The sequence below is a fragment of the Narcine bancroftii genome, chromosome 7 (genome assembly GCF_036971445.1).
Source record: "Narcine bancroftii isolate sNarBan1 chromosome 7, sNarBan1.hap1, whole genome shotgun sequence".
NCBI lineage: Eukaryota > Metazoa > Chordata > Chondrichthyes > Torpediniformes > Narcinidae > Narcine > Narcine bancroftii.
In genome coordinates, this window is record NC_091475.1 from 147,959,821 (window position 1) to 147,985,565 (window position 25,745).

Consider the following 25,745-nt stretch of genomic DNA (forward strand, 5'->3'; position numbering starts at 1 on the left):
TGGGCCATACCATCACAGCCAAAGGAGCTACACCAGCTGCTACGAAGGTCACTGCAATCAGGGAGTTCCTGTGCCCGGACAACCTCAAGGGGATACAAGAGTTCGCAGGTATGGTCAACTTCTACAACCAATTTATTCCAGGTGATACATGCATCATGCAGCTGCTCTTCGCCCTCATCATGTCCAAGGACAACACGCTCTCCTGGACTCCAGAGGCCAGCAGGGCATTCAAAGCCGTGAAGGGTGCCCTCGTGATGGCTACCCTCCTCATCCACCCACGCACCTACCTTCATACGGCGGTCTCCATCGATGCCTCAGCCTCCACCATTGGTGCTGTCCTGGAGCAGCAGGTTAACAGACAGTGGAAACCACTGGCATTCTTCAGCTGACTTCTTCATCCGCCAGAGCACAAGTATAGTGCTTTCAACCGTGAGTTGCTGGGCATGTACCTCGCTGTGCATCATTTTCACTATTTCTTGGAGGGGAGGCCTTTCACCATTTTTACTGATCACAAACACCTCACTCAGGCACTCACTAATGCTAGAGATCCCTGGTCGGTCCAACAACAGCATCACCTGCCCTTTGTGTTGGAGTTCACCACCGACATTCGGCACAAGGCGGGGAAAGACAACGTGGTCACCGACGCGCTCTCCTGACCGGACATTTGCATGCTGACACCAGGGTTAGACTACGACCAGCTTGCCCGGGATCAGAAGTCCGACGAAGAAACGCAGACCTTCAGAACTGCCATCATGGGCCTGCGGTTCCAGGACCTCCCGACTCCTCATGGTGACAATACCGTCCTGTGTGATGTCTCCATGGGCACCCCACAACCAGTGGTTCCCCAGCAGTGGTGCAGGCAAGTCTTCCACCATATCCACGACCTTTCCCACGCTTCCATCAGGTCCACAGTTCATATGGTGGCAGAATGCTTTGTCTGGCATGGGCTTCGAAAGCAGATTACAGACTGGGCCAGGATCTGCACCCATTGCTAGCTTTCCAAGGTACACAAGCACACCAGAGCGCCCGTGCAGGACTTTGAACACATCCAAGAATGGTTTGTCCACATTCATGTGGACATTGTCGGCATCTTACCCATTTCCTAAGGTAACAGCTACATTTTCATGGTGGTAGACCACACTACTCGCTGGCCTGAGGCTATTCTGATGCCAGATGCCTCCACAGACTCCTGTTCCCGAGCACTTTTGACCGGTTGGGTTGCCCAGTTCGCCGTCCTAAACCACCTCACCAGCGACCGAGGCACACGGTTCTCCTCTGCGCTCTGGGCGCAGCTCACCAACAGACTGCATCACACAATGGTCTATCACCCACAGGCCAATGGACTGGTCAAGCGATTGCACCACTACCTTAAGTCAGCACTTATGTCCCACCTCACTGGCACTGACTGGGTCAATGAGCTGCCTTGGGTACTCCTGGGCATCCATTCAACACCCAAAGAAGACCTGCAGGCATCATCGGCTGAGCTGGTCTATAGTGCACCATTAGCCCTGCCCAGTGAGTTTATCAATGCACCTCACAGCCCTCAACAGTCACCGCACAGTTTACTTCCCCACCTCCGGACTCCTTCACACCCCCATCACTGCCCAGACATGGCACACAGGCCTCCTACATCCTCAGAGAGCTGTATTCCCCAGAATATGTTTTTATCAGGTGAGGCCCATCCACAGTACCCCTTCAAAGACCTTACGAAGGGCCGTTCAGAGTCATTCAGCATTCAGGATCCACCTTCACACTGGATATCGGTGGTAAGAGGGAACTGTTTACTGTGGACAGATTAAAGCCAGCACGCCTGGACTCCAACGAGCCAGTGGTTGCGGCCCAGCCCAAGAACCGAGGCCACCCAACAAAGAAGGACATTGGCGCCGGTTCTGGGGGGGGGGGGGCGGGGGGGCTGTGTGGCAGCACGCCATTAGACAGGCGAACTGACCCCGCATGTCACACACACAGAGGGGCAGCCAGCCAAAATGGCGCCATCGGGGGTTTCTTCCCGACCTCGGCACCAGGCTTAGAAGCCCATGCTCTGCAGCCCACGTGACGTCCTGATGGCTTCCGGGCCCACCACGCGGTTCTCATCCAGTTCCGGGCTGGGAGTATAAGAACAGCCAGGCAGACCTCAATGAATCAGTTTTACTCACTGAACTCAACCCTTTTGGTTGTGGAGTTATTCAGGTAAGCAGAGTAGCCGTCACTACAATATCGTATATAAGAAAATTTTACATGTATTATTTGTATAATTTTTGTATTCAATTTATTTGTGGACATAGTACAAGCTATGATTTAATTGTTTAATTATTATAATTATAGAATTTTATGTCCTGAACAAAATAAGTTATGTAATAATTATGGTCATGCTTCTAATTTACATATGTGATATGTATATGATATGATTTAATTTATGTTATCATTAGTATACCCTTGTGTAAAGGGTTTTTGTTAAACTAAATCATTTTTTTTTAAAGTCCAAGTTGTGCAATGCAAGGATATAGGGAAACAAAATTGTTTCCTGTTCTGTTTTAAATGATGACACCAAATATGACCATGCATGGTCGAAACAATGGCTGAATGATAATTTGATTGCATCATCCTGACCCTGTGCTGCAAACCAAATACCTCTAAACCTCTGTTTAAAAGGCAAATTTTGCTAATTTGTTCCATTAAGTTTCTGAATTGTATGCCAATCATTGTGAAGCTGGGAAATCCATAATCATTATCAGAGAAATTAGACTTTTTAATTCTATCTGTCTGCTCTAGAAAGGGTAGTGGATACATGCTGCTACATTGACCTACAGGTAGAGAAAAATTTGAGGAAATATTAATAGCCATTTTCATTTTTTAACATCAGCCATCTGCAGCATGTTTAATTGCTTACTTTTATATTAACTTATTGAAACTCTTGGATCAAAATCTCATCATGGGTTGCAGTGTTTAAGAAAGGAAATAGATGAAAATTTAATTCTTTATATCCAATTTGGTAAGTCTGTACATTTAGTTAGAAGCAATGCAACAAAACAAAAACTCTTCATTTACAGTTCCATTGTATTAAGAGAAAAGATGAAGACTCCCATTCATAGCAATTGAGGTTGCTCTGACATCTTCTGTAAAATGAAACTGGAATTTAGCAGAAAATGTCAAACCAATCCTGCCTGATTCATTGTGAGATACTCTCACCAAGAATCCTATTTAATATTATTGACTTACTTGGTTATTTATTGGAACAAATTTCAAATGATTCAATGAAGGCACTAGTTACTATTTAAAGTTACAAATGGTGCAGCCAATTGTGTAATGTTTAATGCTTGTCACAGATTTCCACCATAATTTTCATACAACTTACTCACAGCTCATGCTAAAAACCTGAAAATGAAACCAAATCGACTCTAACCTCAGCAGTGAGGCCATCTGCTATGGCAGTGCCCTCTCAGTCTGAATCCAGTCACATGGTTCTAAGAAGCCCTACCCATGAAATTCCTGAAAAGGTCCTTGGCAGAAGCTTCAAAACTTTACAAAATAATGAAAAAATAAGTCAAATATTCATTTTTGTAGAACTATTGAGAAGCGTTTTAAAAACCAAAACACTGAAAATTAAAATATTAGCCCCTTAAACTCAAATAACCTATCATTTACCTTAGTTCTGCACACATTCCTTTCAATAGAGATTCACAATACAGAAAAGATTCATGAGAATGCTCCCTGGACTGACATGCTTGAATTACAAGAAGAGAATGGATAGGCTGGGACTTTTCTCCCTGGAGCATTAAGAGGAGGAGGAGCTTATTAAAGTTGATAAAATCATAAAAAATATAGAGGACTTCCGGCTGGTTAATGCAGAGCTTAGGTAGTAGTAGCTAGGTGCTCCTGCCAGTTTTGAAACATGTCTCATTCGAGTACCTTTAATTTTTAACCAAAGTGTCTTAAACTTTTCCCCTTCAATATTTAGAATTATTTCTTTTTTTTGAAATGGCAGCAATGACAGGTGCTAAAACAACAAAAAAATTGAAAAGAAGGTAAAAAGGAAGAAGAGACAGTGTTCTTGACTGCAGACTGTTTTTCAGACATGTGGAAAAGCATTCACAGGATATAACATGAGATATAACTGCAGCAGTAAGAGAAAGTCAACGAGAAATTAAATCTACTCTTGAAAAGGTTCTACAATTGATTTCAGCCATTGACGAGTGTTTGGAAACTGTTGAGGTTGATTTAAAGATGGTTAATGAACATATAGATAATTTAGGAACTTGGTATGCCGAAATGTCTGCTAGTAATTCCAATTTGGAGAACAGAAGCAGGTGCCAAAACATAAGGATCTTGGACTTAAAAGATGATACAAAAAAAGGCCAGTTGACTGACATGGAGGTGTTTGGAAGAGAGTTGTTTTTGTTACCATGCCTGAGCTTGACTGAGCACATCGGTCTCTGGTTCCCAAGCTAACCTCAGAACATAGTTCGTGTTCGGTAATTCTCAGGTTCCATCATTACCAAGAAAAGTGTCATGTTATTCATGAAACTTGTCAGAAAATAAATTTGTATTACCAGGGTCAATAAATTAGACTCATTGAAGATTTTTGCCGAGGTTATGGAGATGCAGAGAGAGTACAGAGAAGTCATGACTGAGCTATACAAGAAAGGATTTAAACTTGCTTTGCTGTACTCAGTTCATCTGCGGATCACTTTGGAAAGCAGTCACAAGAAATTTTTGAATTTGGTGGATGAAACATGTAAAGTTTTTGACGATTCTTCTTCAACTTCAAATTCAATAAGAACTAATAGTCTTTCTCTGAAGTTCTTTCTATCTTGAAGGGATTTTTTTTGGAGTGGGGTATCTGGCTGTTCTTTTCTTATGTTAATTGATTTAATAATTTTGTGCTTTCTTTTAATTTTGCTTCTTTAGCTTTTTTCTCTGACATTAAAGATTTAAATAAATTGTATTAATTTTAATTTATTAAATGTTGACAGTATTTACCTATTCTGATTATTCATTTATTAATAGCTCAAGTGATATATAATGTATGTAATGGGAACTTAGGCTTGTGCAGTTAGTTTATTATACATTCATGGGAAAATGTGGTCAACACTGAATTAATGAATATGTGCATTGTCTATTTTTGGACTGGAAAATGTTATATTAATCAAATGCAAGTTATAATTTTCATGTTACTGAGCTTGGAAAGTTAAATGTAGATCTTTACAGTTTGAGAAGCCTTTTTAAAATTACTAATGATTTGGTATTATTTTGAATGTTCAAGGTTTATAAGTTTTGATGATATTAACACGTCTGTGTATATTTTTTTCATTTTGGCTGATAGTGGAAAGGAGACATGAATCTCTTGCACATGTGCATATATTGTATACCTTTATAGCAAACTTTTTTATTTCTCACTTTGGTTAGATTCTTTTATAGAATTTCTTTCTTTGTTTTAGGAAAAAAAATATTAATTGTTCCTTTTTATTAAATAAGGAGCTTTATTAAGATTCTTCAGTTGAAGTGTGTGGGTTTAAAATTTGTTTTGAGCTGGTTGCTATTTGGTTTTGCAACCTTCTGAGCTGGGAGGTTTGGGGAGAGGGTGTCTGTTTGGGTTCATACTGGATTTGCAAGGTTATTTTGGTTTCACAGTTTATACATGCTGTGCTACTATGGGGATTCAAGGTAACTGTTCTTGGAATGATGACAGAGAGAGCTAGATTATTTTCATAATATTAATTAAGATTTGTGAGCAATCCAACCAGATTTGTCTCGTAGAATGTTAAAGGTATGAAGCATCAAGTGAAACGCCAAAGGGTATTTGTTCATGTTAGGCATTTAAAGGCTGATACTGTTTTTCTTCAAGAAATCCATATCAGGAATTGAGATAAGGATAGGAAAATGTTTTCATTCTTCTGGTGCTAAGGTTAGGGGAGTTTCTATTTTAATTAACCAGAACATTCCTTTTGTACTTCATAACTCTTTATCAGAAAACATTGGCGGTTATGTTATTCTTACGGGTAAACTATATAATAAAATGGTTGTTTTTTTCTAATGCATGCACTCATAACACCGATGATCTGGAATTACTTTGGAAGATTTTTCTCAGCCCTACCTGATTTAAGTCAATACTCATTGGTATGTTGGAGGGGGAGGGGGGGGTATTTTCTCTTCCTTTCTCTGCCTTTAGGAAGATATTCCGCCTAAATATTCAGAAGAGTCCATGATTTTGCATATCTGACAATATGGCAGTACAAATCTTCCTTCTGAATGAATGTGTCCTCAAACAATACCAGTATATTTTTGTTAATTAAAATTGCCTCCCATCTTGCTTTGGAGTTGAAAGAAGATGAAATGACTCGTTCCACCCAGTTCCTCTTTAATTTATTATGTTCCAATTTTGTAAGGTGCATTTCCTGTTAGAAAACTATATCACCCTTTAGTTTTTTTTTCAAGTGTGCCAAGATGCTCTTCCTTTTTTATGGGACTGTTATATTTAATTAATTTTATTTTTATTATAGTTATATAAATATAATTATATTTAATTAATTATAATTAACATTATAATTAATAAATGTTAACATTTTACTCATATTCATATTTACACATACCTAGATTTGCCATATAGTACAATAATTTCCCCCCTTTAAAAAACATGCGTAATACTCCTGCGCTAATGGTGATTAGTGCTAGTAATTCCAATTTGGAGAACAGAAGCAGGTGCCAAAACATACGATCTAGGACTTAAAAGATGATACAAAAAAAGGCCAGTTGACTGACATGGAGGTGTTTGGAAGAGAGTTGTTTTTGCTACCATGCCTGAGCTTGACTGATACCCTAGATACCCTAGAAGCCCATGAATAAAAGCCTGTGGTACTATCTAAAAGAAAATCCTACCCCTTAACTTTGGTGCCATTTTGTAAAAACTCTCCTCTTTAAATTGTGGTATCAGGCTTGCGACTATTTTACTAAGTACTTACCCTCTCCTTATCTATTTGGTACTACTTTCTTTCTTCTTTGGCTTGGCTTCGCGGACGAAGATTTATGGAGGGGGTAAAAAGTCCACGTCAGCTGCAGGCTCGTTTGTGGCTGACAAGTCCGATGCGGGACAGGCAGACACGATTGCAGCGGTTGCAAGGGAAAATTGGTTGGTTGGGGTTGGGTGTTGGGTTTTTCCTCCTTTGCCTTTTGTCAGTGAGGTAGGCTCTGCGGTCTTCTTCAAAGGAGGTTGCTGCCCGCCAAACTGTGAGGCGCCAAGATGCACGGTTTGAGGCGTTATCAGCCCACTGGCGGTGGTCAATGTGGCAGGCACCAAGAGATTTCTTTAGGCAGTCCTTGTACCTTTTCTTTGGTGCACCTCTGTCACGGTGGCCAGTGGAGAGCTCGCCATATAATACGATCTTGGGAAGGCGATGGTCCTCCATTCTGGAGACGTGACCCATCCAGCGCAGCTGGATCTTCATAAGCGTGGACTCGATGCTGTCGACCTCTGCCATCTCGAGTACTTCGACGTTAGGGGTGTAAGCGCTCCAATGGATGTTGAGGATGGAGCGGAGACAACGCTGGTGGAAGCGTTCTAGGAGCCGTAGGTGGTGCCGGTAGAGGACCCATGATTCGGAGCCGAACAGGAGTGTGGGTATGACAACGGCTCTGTATACGCTTATCTTTGTGAGGTTTTTCAGTTGGTTGTTTTTCCAGACTCTTTTGTGTAGTCTTCCAAAGGCGCTATTTGCCTTGGCGAGTCTGTTGTCTATCTCATTGTCGATCCTTGCATCTGATGAAATGGTGCAGCCGAGATAGGTAAACTGGTTGACCGTTTTGAGTTTTGTGTGCCCGATGGAGATGTGTGTGTGTACTACTTTAATTAACCAATAAAAGACCATTCAAAATATAACCCTCTTTTTACTTTTATCTTGACTTTGAAGTTCACAGATCACTTCGTCTTTTTCTTATATTTTCTTTCTGGAATCTGTTGTGAAAAAAAAATTAGATATGTCATCAAAGATTCAAATATTAACTTTCAAAAGGCATGGGGCCCCTTTATTCACTGTAATGATAATTTTAAGAATGAAGGTTGTTCTGTAAATTTGGTGCTGTACTGTCCATTTCCAAGTTGTTGTCACTTGATTCCTGCATGTAAACTTTTAATCTGCAGAGTGGCAGGGGTTTTGAATTAACTTTTTGTTCGTTTGTTTTGGGGTTTCTTCTCTGTGTTGTTAAATTCTATTTCTTTAATATAATTGTGGTCTCAAATTTTTTTAATCATGAGGAAAGATTTTTGAAATAATTCTTTTTTTCTCTTGAATCTTATAGCACAATATATAACTGTACTGTTTAATTGTTTATAATATAAACAACAATAAAAATGTTTTTAAAAAATAATATTGAAAAGTAAATAGTTATGCTCTTTTTTCCCAACCTAGTAGAGTGTAAACCAGTGGGTATAGATTTAAGGCGAGAGGGGAATGATTTAAAAGGATGCTAAGGGACAACTTTTTGCACATTAGGTATGTGGAATGAGTTGCCAGTGGAAATGGTAGAGGTGGGTACAAATGCTTTATTTTAAAAGCATTTAGAAGGTACGTGGACTGGAAAGCTTTTGATGAGCACGGGCCAGCTGAAGATTATGTTCAACATCTCTTCTCATCTTCACCTACCCTCATTGTTCACTATAAAAACCAATGTTGAGCTTCCATTCTCTGGGATTCTTTCCCTTAAACTCAAAGTGTTTAATCATGAACCTATTGTTTCTGCTTAGTTCAACAATTATTTTGCTTTGTTCTGTCTCCGTGAAACACCGTCAGATACATGGAAGACACAATGTAAGTGCAGTTCATTGATGATGATTTGTACTTATGTGAGAAAAATCCTTGAATGTTCTTGTTCCCATTCAATGAAACATTGTTTTTGACTGACAATAATGCCAAGGTGGTATAATTAGTTAAAGTTGATGCCAGATTTAAATTAAACATTTGATTTAAAATGAACATTTTAATTAAATTCTTTTTCTCTGTGAATATGGTTATTTTTGATAATGCTTTATGACAAAATGTTTCAGTTGTATCTTATAACGTCGCTTATTTCAGGACACCTTTGCTGGCCTCTATTTTGAGATAAATATATTCATTCTATTCTTCAGGATATAGCTTTAGGAAGTAGATATCTGTGAGACATAGCATACAAGGTACATGTGTTAGAATGAAATGGCGATTTTTTAAAAAAATGTGTGTGTGTATATGTGCGGATACAGGTATATAAAAAATAGCTTCTCCTCAGTACACAGATGTATATGAGTTTGAATTTAACACCATTGTGATTTAAAAGTTCCTGAGGTGTTATTGAACTCATTTTCAGAACACATCAAAATTAATTTAACAACATGTAATGATTAAGAGGATTCTTTTGAGATGAAATGGTTAAGACAATTCCTATGATACCATAGGGGATTTGGACTCCATTTATAACATTCAGATATACTTGTTCTCATTCCCTATTTCTCTTACTATATATTCTAGATCTTACTCATCATAAGCTAAAATTTGCTTCTGGCAGTTAAAAGTTTCCAATTTCTCTGTGTCTTATTCTTTTTGTCATCCAAACAAGAGGGGCTTCGATGCTCTTCGTTCTGCTGTGAAGCAGCTCATTTGTATCCCTGCACGAAATTCCCCTTATTGCTCATCTACCTGCACCTGACCCTTTCTTAAATCATTGAAATGTTCTCTTCTCCTTGAGAATTTTAACCTTTAATTTTGTTTGGTAATCTTTTTTCATCATTACTTTAAACCAAGTAATGTTGTGTTCACTGTTCAAACCACCACTTCTCCATTTCCCAGTCTCAAATCAATGCTGCTTTTTTTTTCTTTATTTAATTAGAAGCTCCCCTGGATATAAATTAATCATCTTCCCATAATTTAGGAGAATTTGTGATGCAAGTGCAGGCAACTTTCTTAATCAATCTTCTACAAAGTAGACTTCATATATTACGACAGGCTCTTGTTAAATGCTGGCAAATTTGCTCATTAATCTCCTTTGAACTCTACATTTTCAAATGTTAAACTCTTTGGTGTCTTCTGGATTTTACAAAGCTTGCGTTAACTGTCTTAACTCAGCAGAAGCTTGTGACCCCTGGTCACGGCCTTAAGTCAGCTTCCTACTCAGCTAACTGCTCCACTTGCAGGTTTGCAGATTTCAGATTTATTGTTGGAATGCATACATGAGGTCACATATAACCCTGAGATTCTTTTCCTTGCGGCAAGGCAGAATTCCACTTATAGTAGTGCAAGGAAAAAAAGACTGTACACATGTAAACAATAAAGAAATGCAAACAAACTGACTGTGCAATACAGAGAGGAAAAAAAATCAATAAAGTGCAAAAGTAAATGTCCTTAAATGAGTCTCTGATTGAGTTTGTTGTTGAGGCTTCTGATGGTGGAGGGTAGCAGTTGTTCCTGAACCTGGTGGTTATGAGTGTTGTGGCACTTAAACCACTTTCCTGACAGTAGCAGCAAGAACAGAACATGTGATGGGTGCTGTGGATACATATTGATTGCTGCTGCACGCTGACAGCTGCACTCACCATAGATTATCAGTGATGGGTGAGTTTTTGCCTGTGATGTCCTGGGCTGGAGGGCTTTTCACTCAGGTGTATTGGTGACCCTATACCAGAGCTTGATGCAGCCATTCAGCACACTTTCCACCACACATCTGTAGAAGTTTTCTAGGGTTTCTGGTGTCATACCAAACCTCCACAAACTCCTGAGAAAGTAGAGGCACATAGTCATAGGTATAAAATAAGTAGAGCAAGGCACTAAGAATGTAGCCCTGTGGTGCTCTGGTACTAATGGAGATTGTGGAGGAGATGTTCTGACCAATCCTCACTGATTGTGATCTGAGTACAATCATAACAGGTAAATTTCAGTCGGACTCCCAATACACTAAATTCAACCCTTCGGCTGAGATATTTGTCTGTTGATAATATTCTAAAGCACATGAACTAGTTTCAGAAGTCGGGTTGATTTCAATAGAAAGAAGGAATTCTGGCAAAAACTGCCATTTTTATTTGATTTAAATCAGTTGTTTAGAATTTTTTTTAAGCAATTACAAAATAATTTTTTTAAAGATTTCTTTTAATAGTGGCTGCCTATTTTTGAAAGTTTCTACATTTCAAAGATGTGCTCAGAACATTCAATTTAAGCAGAAAGTGACAGACACTCTTCTGGAGGATGGGGGCGGGGGAGTGATGCTGGTCAGGCTGCCACTTACATTTGGGCCTATACAATCAATTGACAGGACAGTCCACAGTGGAAGGCAGAACCCAGGGTTCCGCAGCAACAAAGCATGTGTTCCAAGAGCAGGTGACTACTGTGTCAAAGGTCAGAGGAAGATTCTCCAGAAAATCCTCTGAATTCATTGGTGGAATAAATAAACCGATGAATGAGTCCTTTCCCAGGCTAATGTCCCAGCAATGGAGGAACTGGGCACATTCAGCCAACTGCATATAACCATAGGTCACATCATTTCCATGCTAAACACAAAACTGCCAAATTAGGTACTTTGTTCCAAACTTTGTTATGCAAATAGAAAAAAGATTCAAGGAATTGCTCAAAGCCTCCTTGAAGAGTTACAATTTTTCACTGAATCCTGGGAATCCCTCATCCATGACAGCTCAAAGTCCAAAGGTAGAATCTATTTACACAGAAATGTCAGAAAGAGTGCATCACCACACAGACTACCACCACCACCACAACTACCATCCCCATCCCCCTCACCAGCATCAGACATCTCTGGCTCCATCAGCAGATGTATCCGTTGTTCCCATGTTGGCTTCATCAGCCACTCCAGAACCTACAAAAACAGAGTGAAAGTGAGACAAACTCGATCAGTGAACAAGAAGTTGATAATTTGGCCTCAAGAAAAGTAGGCCGAGGAGGATTTGCTCCATCTGGAACTGAAGATCAAATGCTTAATAAAATGAAGGATCTGTCTGTATGAAAGGAATCTGGTATCTAATCCATCGTTCAACTAGTTTCTTCACACTTGCCTGACAATAAAAAGGAACTATGCTATTGTGTGGATGAGGTTATGGGTATATTTTATTATTTTTGTGGATACATCACACAAGGGAAGCACCTCCTGAGAACATCCATTTGAAGCTTTGTAACAACAAATGTCAATTAGAAAAATAAATTGACTGTGTGATACATATCCATATGGACTTGTTCCTCAGAGGTGGAGAGAATTGTTTGCCCTCTTCTGTGTTGGGTCTTTTGTTTCTTGTACCATCTGTTTGCGTACTTTGCAGCCTTTAGTTGAATAGAATGTAGCCAGTGGGTTTAAAATGAAGGAGCCCACTAACCAATGCAGGAAAACTAAAGTACTTCATTTGATCCATGTTACTGCTGTTCAAGTAACAGAAATTTGCCTTAATGGAATTCACAGATCTCAAGTGTAAATTTGAGATTCTAAGTAAAATTTCACTCTGATGAAATGTATATGAAAAAAATCAGCACAAAATTCAGTCTTATAACTTTCCATAATTATTCAAAATGATCCCATTGTCCATAAATATCACAGTAACTGGTTCACTGCGCAGAGCCACTTGTTTTGAAAATGGGCAAAGCAATTTCTTCTATTATATACCAATCAAGGTAAGTCTCATATTTAAATTACACAATTTAATTAGCTTGTTAAACAACATCTGATCAGGAATTTGGATATTTCACAGTTTTTACCTCTTACAATTTTTCTATAGAACATCAAGGGAGTGGGATGTATTTGCAGAATAAAATAAATTTAATTACATTAAATTGAAGCCATCCATTTGATTCCTTGGCTGGAGATTGCTGCACAGATGGATTGCCATGAGTGGCAGTCTTTAAACAGTGGAACAGCTGCTTTGTTTTAATGTAATAAGATACATCAAAGTATATATTGAAATATAAACTACCCATTCTCTTGGCTGAATTATAACAAAATAAGTATTGAAGTTTTCCAGTTTTGGAATCCTCTTACCTGTAGAACAAGCACCTACAGGATTATTGCTGTTGAGAATACAAAAATAGGAATGCATCTCCACTGATAACATGGATTCAATAGGAATGAGGCTTCTTGGTTAGGAAGACCAGGATTTGGTGGCTTTCTAGGAATGCAATTTCTCGATAATGTGGGGGTTGCCTGAACTTGTAAACCAATTAACAAGTGCCTGATCCATTTGATGCCTCCTCTCCTCTAGATAGGTGAGGAACACATTGAGATTATAGTAATGATTCATTGTAATTTGCCCACTGAGTCAATGCTAGCTAACAGAGAAATCAATCTCCCTACATTCCCGTCATCCTTTTTATGATTCTACCACTCACCTACTCACCAGGGACAATTTACAGTGGCCAATTATACCTTCCAATCTACACACCTATGACATGTAGGAGGCAAGAGGAACACCTAGCAGAACCCCTCCGCTCCCCACCCCGGTCACAGGGAAAATATGTAGATTCCATATTGACCAAGCTGGAGTTCAGAATTGTTACAGCACCAGCGACCTGGGTTCTAATCTAGTGCTGTATCTGTAAGGATTTTGTACATTCTCCCCGTGCCTGCGTGGATTTCCTCCAGATGCTTCGGTTCCCTCCCATGCTTCAAAATGGGGATTGTAGGTGAATGGGTGTAATTGGGCAGCATGGGCTTGTGGGCCGGAAGGGCCTGTTATTGTACTGCATGTCTAAATTTAAAAGCCAGCCAGTTAAGGAGATAATGATGAGAAGTACAAACAGAGAGTAAACCAAGGATTACAAAAGTAGAGTTTATCCATCAAAATTTATGAATGAGCAAAAGGCAGTAAAACAGCACGCCAAATTATAGATTATTTAAGCACGATTTTTTTTTAGCTATCATGTTTTAATATTCATAAAAATCATAAAAAACCAGTAATGATTTAAGAAAGGATATACCTGCAGGTAGTGGTGCCTAATAGTGTGTAAAAAATGGCTCATGATTGCAGAGCATCAGTAAGTCAGCACGTAATTTTGTGACCTCCTGTCATAGAGTACATGGACCTGGCAACAGGTCTCCAAACATCTCATCCTGTTAAATAAACTCTGAATCCTATAAAGGTGTGCTGAAGGACACATTGAATTTCAGAGCAACCACTGCAGAGGCTTTGTGAAGAAGAAACTCGGCGTAGAGTTCTACTCTAACTGGATCTTGAGGAGCTAGGCCCTATGCAACAGCCTCTCAAAATTTTCAAAGGCACACTGTGAATTAGCATTGTAAGGGAATCTATTTAAATGATGATGCAATCAATAGGGAGACATGCAGCAATGGCATTTACTGCATGACTAGTATGAGTAAATATAATTTTTGAAAGTGTTTGATTTTTCCCCATACCCTCAAGCACTCACCCTTCACAATCCAACTACTCGAGACTGAACTCCCATTCCTGACTATAACAATCATATTTTTTTTCTAATGTAATAATAGAACTGTCTTTTCTGTTTTGTCAAGGAATGCCCAGGACAACCACAACACCTTAAAAGAAGAAGTTTGTCATGTTGGGATTGGGGCCAGTGATGTGGGTATTTCACTATGCATGAACAACTGCTGCTTTCATGTGTGAAGCTGTAAAGAATGCCAATTTATTTGGATCAATTTCTATTTCAGGAGGATAAAATGCAATTAAAGAAAATATTAGCAACAACAAAGTTGAACAGGCTTCAGAACCTTCAAGTTGAACCAATCCACAAATTCAAATGCGGCAATTGGAAATAGATCCCTTCAAAGCACTGGACAATACTCCCAGCCATTTTCTTTGTTTTTCAGGTTTCTTGCATTTTCTGTGTATCAAGTTAATTTAAGGAAAGGGGCTAGTTCTTATGCAGAAACTTTCAGGATCAAAGTGCATTCAAAATGCTTCACAGCAAATAAAGTCCTTTTAAAAGTTAATTATTATTATTATTATAGGTAATCAGAAGGTCAGCTGAGGCTCAGAAAGCTTCCACAAAAAAAATCACTGATGGTACTTGAGAGGTGCAGTGAACTGGGATTCACTGGTAGGGTGTTGCATTGATGGCTGGCCCCGCTTCACATCTCTGCCCCCATCTGCTCACATACAACCCTGGTTTCCTGCCTAAATCCTGAGCCTTTCTGAAGACTACTGAGAGACCTTACCTTCAGTTATGAGCTAATAAAACTGTTTGTTCTCCTTCCAGTCATGAGAACTTTTATTCACGCTACAATTTTATTAGCTCATTAACAATGGAAGTGATACTCAAGCCCAGTATGCTACTGATAGAACCCCTGTGTCCCGATGCGGCTGAGGAGTTCACATACTGGCTAGACTGCTTCCAGGTCTACCTGAACGTGACCAGAGATGTCTTCCACTCCGATGAACTCAGGAGGTCAGTGCTCGTTTTGAGGGTAGGAACGAAAGGGTATGCAATCATCAGGGACTGAACTACATATGACGCTGATATCAAGGTGTTGTAGGCTAGGTACCTGAAGTCGCAGAACGAGGTCCTAGCGAGGCACCCACTCGCTCTACGTCACCAGGAGAGACCGTTGATGACTACCTGCTGGATCTGTGGATGCTTGCCAAGAAGTGCAGGTACGAAGTGGCTAGATGCCACGTTCATGAGGAAGAACAGATCCACGACACTCAAGACGCAGGGGTCTGCTCGAGGTACATGAGGCAGCAACTACTTGAGTCGGGTAAGAAGGACCTGGCTAGCCACATTGAGCTGGCCAAATCACTGGAACAGGCCAAGCTTGAGAACAACAACATCAAAGCCAGCGAGTTCGCCCACCCAGGTGAGCCCTTTAATGGACCGGCTGCTCCTGCTACCACTACCCCAGACCTAATGGCTGTTGCTTCCTGTGCCAGAGAGTGCTTTTTTTAGTGGAAAGAGTCAGCCTCCCTGATCTCGTTGCCCTGCAAAAGATTCTGTGTGTTCCAGCTGTGGCAAGAAAGGTCATTGGGCGAGGGTTTGCCACATGAGGGGAAGCCCGGGGAAGTCCACAGATTCAATTCCAGCCCAAAGCTGTCTGCCCCAAATTCACCTGAACCTGTTTACTGCATGATACACCATCCTCGGAAAGGGCACAAAAAGGCTTGGTGGCCATCTTGCCATGACCTGAATTCAAATTCAGTGCTGTCATCATTGCAGGAAGAAGGAGGGTAGCCATCTTGCCGCACCACACGGTTGATGCCATTTAACCCATGCAGGACAACCCAGGATGGTGGGGCCACTGAAATCAAGAGCATGGAGTCTCCAGGGAGCTAGCATCATTGTCCTAGATCAGGACAGACCTCAGCAGCTCAGTAACTCTATAGTGTCTGGAAAGGTAAACGGACATTCCACTAGATGCCTAATTGACAATCTGTTCAGGTATCCTTAGCTATATCCATAGTGACCAGGGCTCATCCTTCATGAGTGAGGAGCTGCTTCAGTACCTGCTGGTGAGTGGCATCACGTCCAGCAGGACTACCAGGTAAAATCCCTGGGGGAATGGGCAGGTTGAAAATGAAAACGCCATGCTCTGAAAGGCTGTCAAACTGGCCCTGAAGTCAAAAGGCCTTCCAGGCTCATGCTGGTAGGAACTCCTCCCCATCGCGCTCCACTCTATCCGGTCGCAACTATGTACCACGACCAATGCTACTCCTCATCAGCTTATTTTTATCTTTGAAAGAAGGTTAACATCGGGAACTACACTCCCAGTCTGGCTCACTACTCCTGGTCCAGTCCTTCTTAAGAAGCACATGAGGAGAAGCAAGACTCCCTGGTGGAAAGCATGAAACTGCTCCACGCCAACCCCACGAAAGCCTATGTAGAGTACCCGGAGGGCAGGGAGGACACCATCTCCATCAGGGACCTGGCACCCACCAGAACAGAGGGTCCATTGCCTCAAGTGCCCTGAGAGCCATGGAGCTCATTCTCACCACCCCCTTGGGGGATCTGGTTCAGGAAGAAGGTGCTCACCCATCTATTGGCGAGCCAGAGACCCAGCCTGCCTCTTCTCCATCATAAAGAGACCAGAAGACCCAAGGAGCCCAAGGACCCCTGTGCTAAGGCAACTCCAGACCCCCTGACTGCTTAAATTTGTAAATTTGTAAATAATTGTATATTTTTAACCACTTGTTCTGAACCTATGTTCTCTGTTTTCATTCACAGACCCTAAATTCTACATGAAGGGGTAAATGCTGTGAACTGGGATTCACTTGTAGGGTGTTGTGCTGATGGCTGGCCCCGCCTCCCTGCTCCACCCCTTTCTGCCCACATATAACCCTGGTTTCCTGCCTAAACCAAGAACCCTTCCGAAGACTACTGTGAGACCCCACCGTCAGATATGAGATAATAAAGACGTTTATTCTCCTTCGAGTCATGAGAGCTTTTATTCACACTACAAAAGAGGTAAATATTGCATGGGACAATTCTTCTTTGAAATTGTATTCCATGATTTGTTATTCTCAGCTGAAAAACAGATCTCAATGTAATATTTTATCTGAAAGTCAGCACCTCCAACAGTGCAGAACTCACCTAGAATGGCACTGGAGTGCCTGTCTGATATTTTGTCCTCATGGCTCTGAAGTGGAACTTGAATCCAAAACCTTCTTGATTGGCCCATTAGTACTAATAAAGAACCACAGTTGATACAGCAGTACCAGCACTAGCTTAACTTGAGAAGCTTCAATTATAACTCAGGGCCCCAATGGACCTTTTATAAAATAGACTAATACCACAGTTGTTTGATCTTGTGAGTTCTTAAACAACACATGAATGAAGGAAAAGGTTATTTACTTTAAAGTTGTTGTAAACAGCACCATGAGGCTGCAAGACTCCATTATAGCTCTAGCATACTGTGTCTCCTGCTCTGTGTCAACCCCTGCTGGCAGCCAAGTCTAATCAAACAGTAACTATAATCAAGGCATTGCTAGTGGCCATGCAAACATGATCACGATCATTACATCTCCCTTTCTTAAAACAAAAGTAACTTACTTTTAACTAACATATTTTCTTTTTATAACTCTGCAATTTTAACTTTAACACCAAGAACTTACATTTTCATTATTATCAACATTGTTAACATTTTTAAACTTGTTTTGGGTGGTCGAATTTACATACACTAAAACTTGAAGAGCACTACTTCATTCTATAACAGGAGTCTTTAAATTTGCTCAATGATCCTCTTAGGAGGATTCTCATGCCTTGACAATCTCCTGATTGATTATCTTTGAATCTGAGTTGTGCCTCAGATGATGTCTTCTCAGATGTGCATTCAGGTTGTTCAACAGTATCCATCTTGGCATCCACTGTGGCTGGTCCCATTTGAAGATCTTGATGGTTTCTTCACACAACAACACCTTCATCAGTCTGAATGGTGTATGATTTTGGTTGGGCTTCACTAAGGACAGTACACTTCTGAGTCGACACCCTGAGCAGGAAAGGGCTTTGGCAAATACTAGAGCGCATTGGATGCCCCCCAAAGTTCCTCAACATGGTTATCCAACTGCACGAAAACCAACAAGGTCAGGTCAGATACAGCAATGAGCTCTGTTAGGTCTGCTTTGTTCATGAATGAGTGAGACAAACACCAGACTGAGTCGAAATCAGGGTTCTTTGTTCTTTATTACCGGATTGTAACACTTGCGACTAAACATGTTAGTCGGAGAATGCATTCTGCCGTTATCAGCAAAATGGTGATTTTTTATACCCTTGGATATGTGCTTAGAACATCATCATATCATTACTTGTCCAATGACTAAAACTGTTGCTATCCTTTCCCTGCTAGCTTCCTGCCTCTCAATCCATCAATGTCTCTCTTATCTTGTAAGTACAAGGATGCATTCACATCTTGTTACAGCCCTATACATTCCCATCTCATGATGTTTTACCTAACAGGAGTACAAGGACACCTCCCCTTCTTGTTACTGCCCTGTACAGGGTAACTCCCTACACATTCCCATCTCATGATGTTTTACCTTACAATCCCTCCTTTGTCCTCTTTAGAGGACAATCTCGCCCTGACTATGCTACCACCGCGTTACATTAGTTCGCCTATTATTGCCAAGCTCTATACGGGTTCTGTTCACAGGGTAGTTCGGCTGGTGGGCGAGGGCTCCCCCAACCCTCCTTTGCGTACACCCCCCATCCGTCACCCCGATCCCATTGCCCGTTTACAAGTTTCATCCCATTTGCCCCCAAGCAAAAACTAGCTAACCCCCCGTACATTAGTAAATTCCCAAGTTAACATATGGTCTACAATCAAATTCATAATACTTGTTCTACAATCTGATTAATAATGTTTGTGTTACAATCAATGTTATAATATTTGTTCTACAATCAAGGTTATAATATTTAGGTTACAATCAAGGTTAAAATTATATGTGTAACAATCTAATTCACAATCCCTCCTTCCCATCACATTCCCCTTCAGACTCCAGATCGATCTCAGCAACTTTCTCCGCCTCCTGTAATGTGAGATAGTCTTGCTCCACAGCCTGCACAGCTTGATATTTCGGAGGCAGTTCATCACGGTCAGCAAAGGCTCTCTCTATGGTCCTCGTGACCAGCGTTCGAATGCATGGAATACAACAACAGCCACAAGTGATAAAAATTGATACAGAAATGAACAAACCCAGCAAAAGTTGTCCTAACAATGTGCTCCATCTCCCAAACACTCCCTGTAACCAGGATAAAACAGGATTGGAGACTCCAGACTGGGCTTTTAATTCTTTCGCCAATGCCCTAAGTTTCGTTAACCCCTTAGTGAGTGATCCATCTGGCCCTGTGTTATTAGAGATAGAAGTGCAGCATAGATCTCCAAACATAGCACACACTCCACCTTTCTCTGCCAGGACCATATCAATCGCTATCCTATTCTGAAGTGTCATAAGGGAAGTTTCTGACAGTTGTTGATGTATTGCCTCAACAACGTCCCTGGTCAAATTTGCAAGGCGCTGGACATTATAGTGAATAAGGTTGATCCTATTAACATTCTTATTTACAGTGATGGGAAATATTGCACTAAAAACAGGAAAGCTTTCAAACCCAGCTGCAATCTCATCGGCTAATTTAAATTCGTCCGGAATATTCCGGGCTTGGCCAATGGCATCAATCCATACCCCATCAGGGTTCCTTCCTCCCGGCCCCAAGAGTCCAACACTCCTCCTTTTTTCTCCACAGCCAACTCTCTGTGTGGCGCAATTCTAGGGAATCCTCGTCTCCCTCCTGCCTTTTGACAATCAGCACTGGCGCATTAAGGGTTACTAGAGCACACCGACCATCCCAGTTAGCGGGGAGCCAGTTGTTCAGCACTCTTCCTCCACAAAACTCATCTGTGTAGTCATTCAATCTGCTACAAGTCTCCTTAGTTTCAGATTCATTTTTTTTGTTATGGGACCTCAAAATCATCCCCTGTATATGTTCATGATAACCAGTAACCTGTTTGGCTGCCCTGTCAGGCACCCATGTGGCGTTTTCCCTGCTAATAGTAGGTCGTCTACATACTGAATCAGTGTAACATCTTCCGGGAGCTTTAATTTCATTAGGATTTCGCTAAGGGCCTGATTGAACAGTCCTGGACTGTCCTTATAACCCTGAGGTAAATCTAGTGTATGTGTACCGATGTGCTTGGTAAGTGAAAGTGAACCAGTCTTGGCATTCCTCAGCTAATTTCAAGCAGAAGAATGCGTTTGCCAGATCAATGACAGTATAGTATTCGTGCTCCGGACTCAGAGCCCTAAGTGCTACATATGGGTCTGGGACTGGTCTCCCGATGGTCTTGGTAGCCAAGTTAATCTCCCGGAGGTCGTGTACCATCCTCCAGTCTTTTCTACCCTGTTTGGGAACAGGCATGATGGGCGTGTTCCACATACTGTCAGGTGCCGCCCTTAAAACCCCTGACTCCATTAACCCTTCTATCGTTCCTTTAATACCCTCCTCCTGACTGGGCGACAAGCAGTATTGTTTTCTCCATATTGGTTTCTGCCCGGGGTTGGCCAATTCTAGAAATACCTCTCCTTTTATTACTCCCACATCATAGGGACCCGTTTTCCATGTATGTGGACTCAGATTAGAAAGATATTTGTCTGAGTCTCTGTGATCAATATTTTCTCCTTCTATGGCTTGGTCTCTTTCTACTTTCTCATTCACAACCTGGTCCCATGCTTCAATATTCAGTCTGACAAATTTTCCTCCCTCCGAGGTGGAATATCCCGGGATTTCTGTCTGCCTGTATTCACACCCTATCGCTTCCTTTACCATCGGACCCAGCTGTCGAGCGTGATGATCTTTGGCAATACCCAAGGTCACATGAGGCACACTTTCTACTCCTAAGCAGAACCACTCCATTTGTTCTTCTGTCATGACAACCATAGCAGCTATTCCCTCCTTACCTACAAAGATAAATGGACAATGTATCGTTTCTGTCTTCCCTTCTTTTAGAGAGTCCCACCTCTCCTCATATTCCTGGTCCGGGTGGATGGTGTAGTTTAATGTAACATGCATAGGATCTAGTGGATAATGGTAATCCCCATACCGAGGAATACTGGCCCTCCACTCAAAAAACTGTTTAATCAGCCCTGGGCCTGGTTCATCATACAGTAGCCGACTCCAGAAAATACTAACCTCCACAGAGTCTTCTGAAGCGTTAGATGGGGTCATTACTATAAACTGTCCTCCCCTTCTTATTGTATCCCCTGGGTATGTTAACCGAAGGCCCTTCTCAGAACATTGTATGGTTATTCCTAGTTTGGTAAGAATGTCCCTTGCTAATAAATTAATGGGGCAACTTGGCACAACCAGGACAGGCGTTTTAACCCTTTGTCGTCCAAATGTCATGTCGATGTTATCTGTATAGGGCTGTGTTTCCCTTATCCCGGAGAATCCTATTGTAGATAATGTTTTGCCCGAAAATGTGCTCCCTGGGGGTTTTTTAATTACTGTCGTAACTGCTGCCCCTGTGTCAACCATAAATTCAATTTTTTCTCCATTTACCGTCCCCCAAATTTTTGGTGGCTCCCAGGGAGGCGTGATTTTTGATTCTCCAGGGCACCTTCAATAATCAAATTCAGCACCTTCCTCAATATAGTCATTACACTGAGGTGCCTGGACTTGTTGATCACTCTGCCACCCCCCGATTCTCTGGGGCCCATCAATGTGTCCACCCCTACCCCTTGCTTGTCCTCTTAAGTTTCCTCCTCTTCCCCGATAGCCTCTAATAGAGGGTAATCTTTTTCCCCTTGCTCTCCCAGCCTCCGGACAGTTCCGCTGGTAGTGTCCAGGATTTTGGCAGTACCAGCATACTGCATGTTCCCCTCTATACATTGTACCTAGCTGTCTTTCCCAACCATTTCTTACTTGGGGTCCCGGATTTATCACTGGCCCCATGACCTGTGGGACTATCTGTTGGGCCGCTAATTTAACCCCTATATGTTCTATGGCTCTCACCAATTTATCGGTGGTTTTGTCCACCTCCTTCTGGGACGCACTTTCTGACTTAGCATGCTCTGATTGACGATGTCGTTTGATTGCATGTGTCAGGTGTCTTTTCCACAAATCCTCTGACATTGTCTCTAATCCCACAATGTCCCTTAATTTTGCTTGAACCGTAGCAGGTAGTCCGTTTATTATCCCATTACGAAAGTGAGCCCTTCCTAAGGGGCTGTGGTCGGGTCTTTCTCCAGTCCCTGTTTCCCATAAGTCCCATGCTCGAGTGAAATACTCGTGTGCAGTCTCTCCTTCCTTTAGTTGAAGGGTTACCAAGGCATCCAAACTATAGGGTGTAGGAAATGTTTCTCTAAGTGCTTCCCAAAATTTATTCCGAAGTGGGTTAAATTCTATTTCATCCCCCAATTTACTGCTTCTTACAATTTTCTCTATTTGCTTCAGGGCCCCTTCTGCCTTTAATTTTATCATGATAGTTCTGACATCTGCGAGTGCTAATTGTTCTTGGCAGGTTTCTCGCTCAAAACAAGAAATCCATGGACTAGCCCCATTACTCAACGGAGGTAGTTTTTTCATTAGACTCTCTAAGTCCATTCGTGACCAGGGTACATATTTTTGAGTTCCCCGTCCCGTGATCAGTAATGGGCATTGATATCTCAATTTTGGGGATTTCTGCTCCTTCTTTACTCTTGGCATGCATTTATTTATCCCACCTTGTTCTGACTCTTCTTTGTCACTGTCACTGTCCCTATCAGTTTCCAATGTCTCAGGGTCAAAGGTATATTGGTCACGTTCATCTCTAAGATAATCTTTTCGGCCATAGTTTAGTTGTTTCACATCTTTCTCTTTTGTCCTAACTATGTCCAGGTAGGCATGTCTATTTTTCTCCCTCCCGAGTCTTTTCCTTTTACTTTCCTCCCATGGTGGATCGTATCTCGTTTCCTCATCTGTACTACACTTTTCGTCCTTTACTCCTATTACCATTCCTTCAGCTTTAATTTCTCCTGACAGTGTTGTAGTTATCTTTTCCACTTCCTTAAATACACCTACCATTAATTCTTTTTGATCCTCACTGATCTGCCCCAGCACATTAATATCTCTGTTTAAGTTTTTAATGTTATCCTGAACCTTTTTCATGTTCCATTTCTGTATCTCTAACTCCTTTTCTATTTTCTTGGACTCCAGAGGGGTCTCTACATCTATTACTCCCCCTTCTATTTTTATTAAAGGGGCCTGTACCTCGTCTGATGTGTCCCTATTCCCGAGGTTCTTGTCACACCCCAGTGTCTCAATATCTGGATATAAGGGACGTGACTCCAGTATCCCATCTGTGGTGCCAGGGGCACCTTGTGACTCCACATATGCATAGGGCGGGGGTCTACAAGCTATTTCTACAGGGGCCATAATAGGTGGGTTATCAGGGAGACCAAATTCTTCGAATATAGCTAGGACATCGCGGTACTGCATCTCCTTGTCTCTCACCCTCTTTTTTGCTGACTCGCGATTAAAGATTTTGTTTTCTGTGTCCCGTTTTGTTTAATTGTATAAGACTCACTTATAAATGATTTATTGTCAGAGTACATACATGACATCACATACATCCAGAGACTATGAGAGAGAGAGAGAGAGAGAGAGAGAGAGAGAGAGAGAGAGAGAGAGAGAGAGAGAGAGCATAGCGAGAGAAAGAGATAGAGAGGCAGATACACAGAGCACAAGAGATAGAGAGAGAAAATGCCTTGCACTGGCCCCACTGGGAGAAAAGTCTTCAGATTAACACTTTCGTTTCAAAGGTTTTAAAAGGTTCTCATCCTGTGATCACTGGTCTGGATCAGATTGGGTCTCCCACCACTGGGAACTATCACTCCTTCCTTCCCTCCCACCTCGAGTGAGCTACACGTCAGCCCACAATGTCTGCCCTGATCCCGCAATGGTGGGGGTGCGGGAAAAAGGGAGGGAGAGAGGATAAAACAGGATCCCATTTGATGCGGAGCTGGAATTGTGGGCACAAAATTAAAACCAAATTGTATTTCTCTGCCCTGCCCAACCTGGGGATTTCAGGGCAGCACCGCCACAGATTGGGATTGGGAGGGGGAGTGGGTGAGAGAGGAGGGGGGGGGAGAAGAGAGAGAGGGGGAGAGAAGAGAGAGGGGGGGAGAGAAGAGAGAGGGGGGAGGGTGAAAGGAGGGAGGGAGAGAGCAAACCCGGACACTTCGTGGCTGGAAACTGGAAACAGGCACTTTTCCTTTCCCTTCTGTGTTTTGTTTCTTCCAGCTTATCTAAGCCTCTACGTTTTAAAATTTTTTTTTCCTCACCTGTCAGGAACATCTCAGTGCCCCCGGGTAACCAACCCCTCTTCCTCCAGCGGTCTACACATTTTCGGAGCATTTTTTGTTTTTCCAATGCCGCATTACTGGTATTTCGCTCCTCTAATTCCTGATTAATTTCCTTAATAACTTGGTCAAAAGTCTTAGCAGGCAACTGTACAGCCATAGCTGCGGGACCGCTTTCTAATGCCTGTTTTAATTTAGGTTCTTGTCCGTTTAGGGGATCTATGTCAACGAAAATTGCTTTTAAAAATGTCTCCTTGCAAGCTGGATGACTAATATCTTTTAAAAGAACAGTCTCTAAGTCTTGTCCTCCAATTGACTTCAGACTGTCCTGTATACTCTGATTGCTCGTTTTCCACTCTCTGTTTTCCCAAAGGGGTCTGAAAGTTAAATTACAACTAGAAAACCAAATATTTGGGCTATACTTTTGTCCTGTTTCCCTGTACCAATCTATGAATTTACGTAACTTTATCTCCTTGGTGATGTTGGGAATACCCTCATTTAACTTATCAAAAGTATTTCGAATAAACTGGGTGTCTCTTAGGAGTTTGTCAACTTTTTCATTAATATCTCCTACCTGATCCGGACACAGCTGTCGCAGCCTTCTGTCGTCGTTCTTGTTCACCAGGCAGGCGTCCCTGAGTACTTTTTTTGTTGTCTCAAGGTCTCTAGTGTCTGCTGTGGTATTCCACCACGGCGAATTGGGGAAATAAATTCTTAACTTCTCAAGTGTACAGACATTATCATACCTACCGGACATTTATAAGTCAGGCTCTCAGATACAATTGAGGCCAATAAGCCTGAACCTTTGTTTTCTTTCAAAGCCCAACCTTCACGTGGGAGATTTCTCCTCTTAATAACCAGTTTAGGGCAGAAAACTCAGGTCCTCAATTGTTTATAGACCACCTTCTCACTCTATTGGACTTTGCAACGACACAATAAAGACTTTTAAACTCTAGTAGTTTCTTGCGAAGCACTTAATAAATGTCATTCAAACACCTTA

General features: G+C 41.6%; 1 long non-coding RNA gene across 2 annotated transcripts; it reads left to right on the forward strand.

Moving 5' to 3' along the window:
* Nucleotides 1-2,630: 2,630 nt before the first annotated feature.
* LOC138739969 (uncharacterized) lies at nt 2,631-17,348 on the forward strand. 2 transcript variants are annotated; one of them, XR_011342625.1, is made up of 4 exons: nt 2,631-2,810; nt 14,479-14,545; nt 14,635-14,793; nt 17,142-17,348. It is a non-coding gene; the product is annotated as an uncharacterized lncRNA (long non-coding RNA). The 2 variants fall into 2 exon arrangements; XR_011342624.1 differs by lacking the exon at nt 17,142-17,348 and having other exon boundaries at nt 14,635-14,897.
* Nucleotides 17,349-25,745: the final 8,397 nt, after the last annotated feature.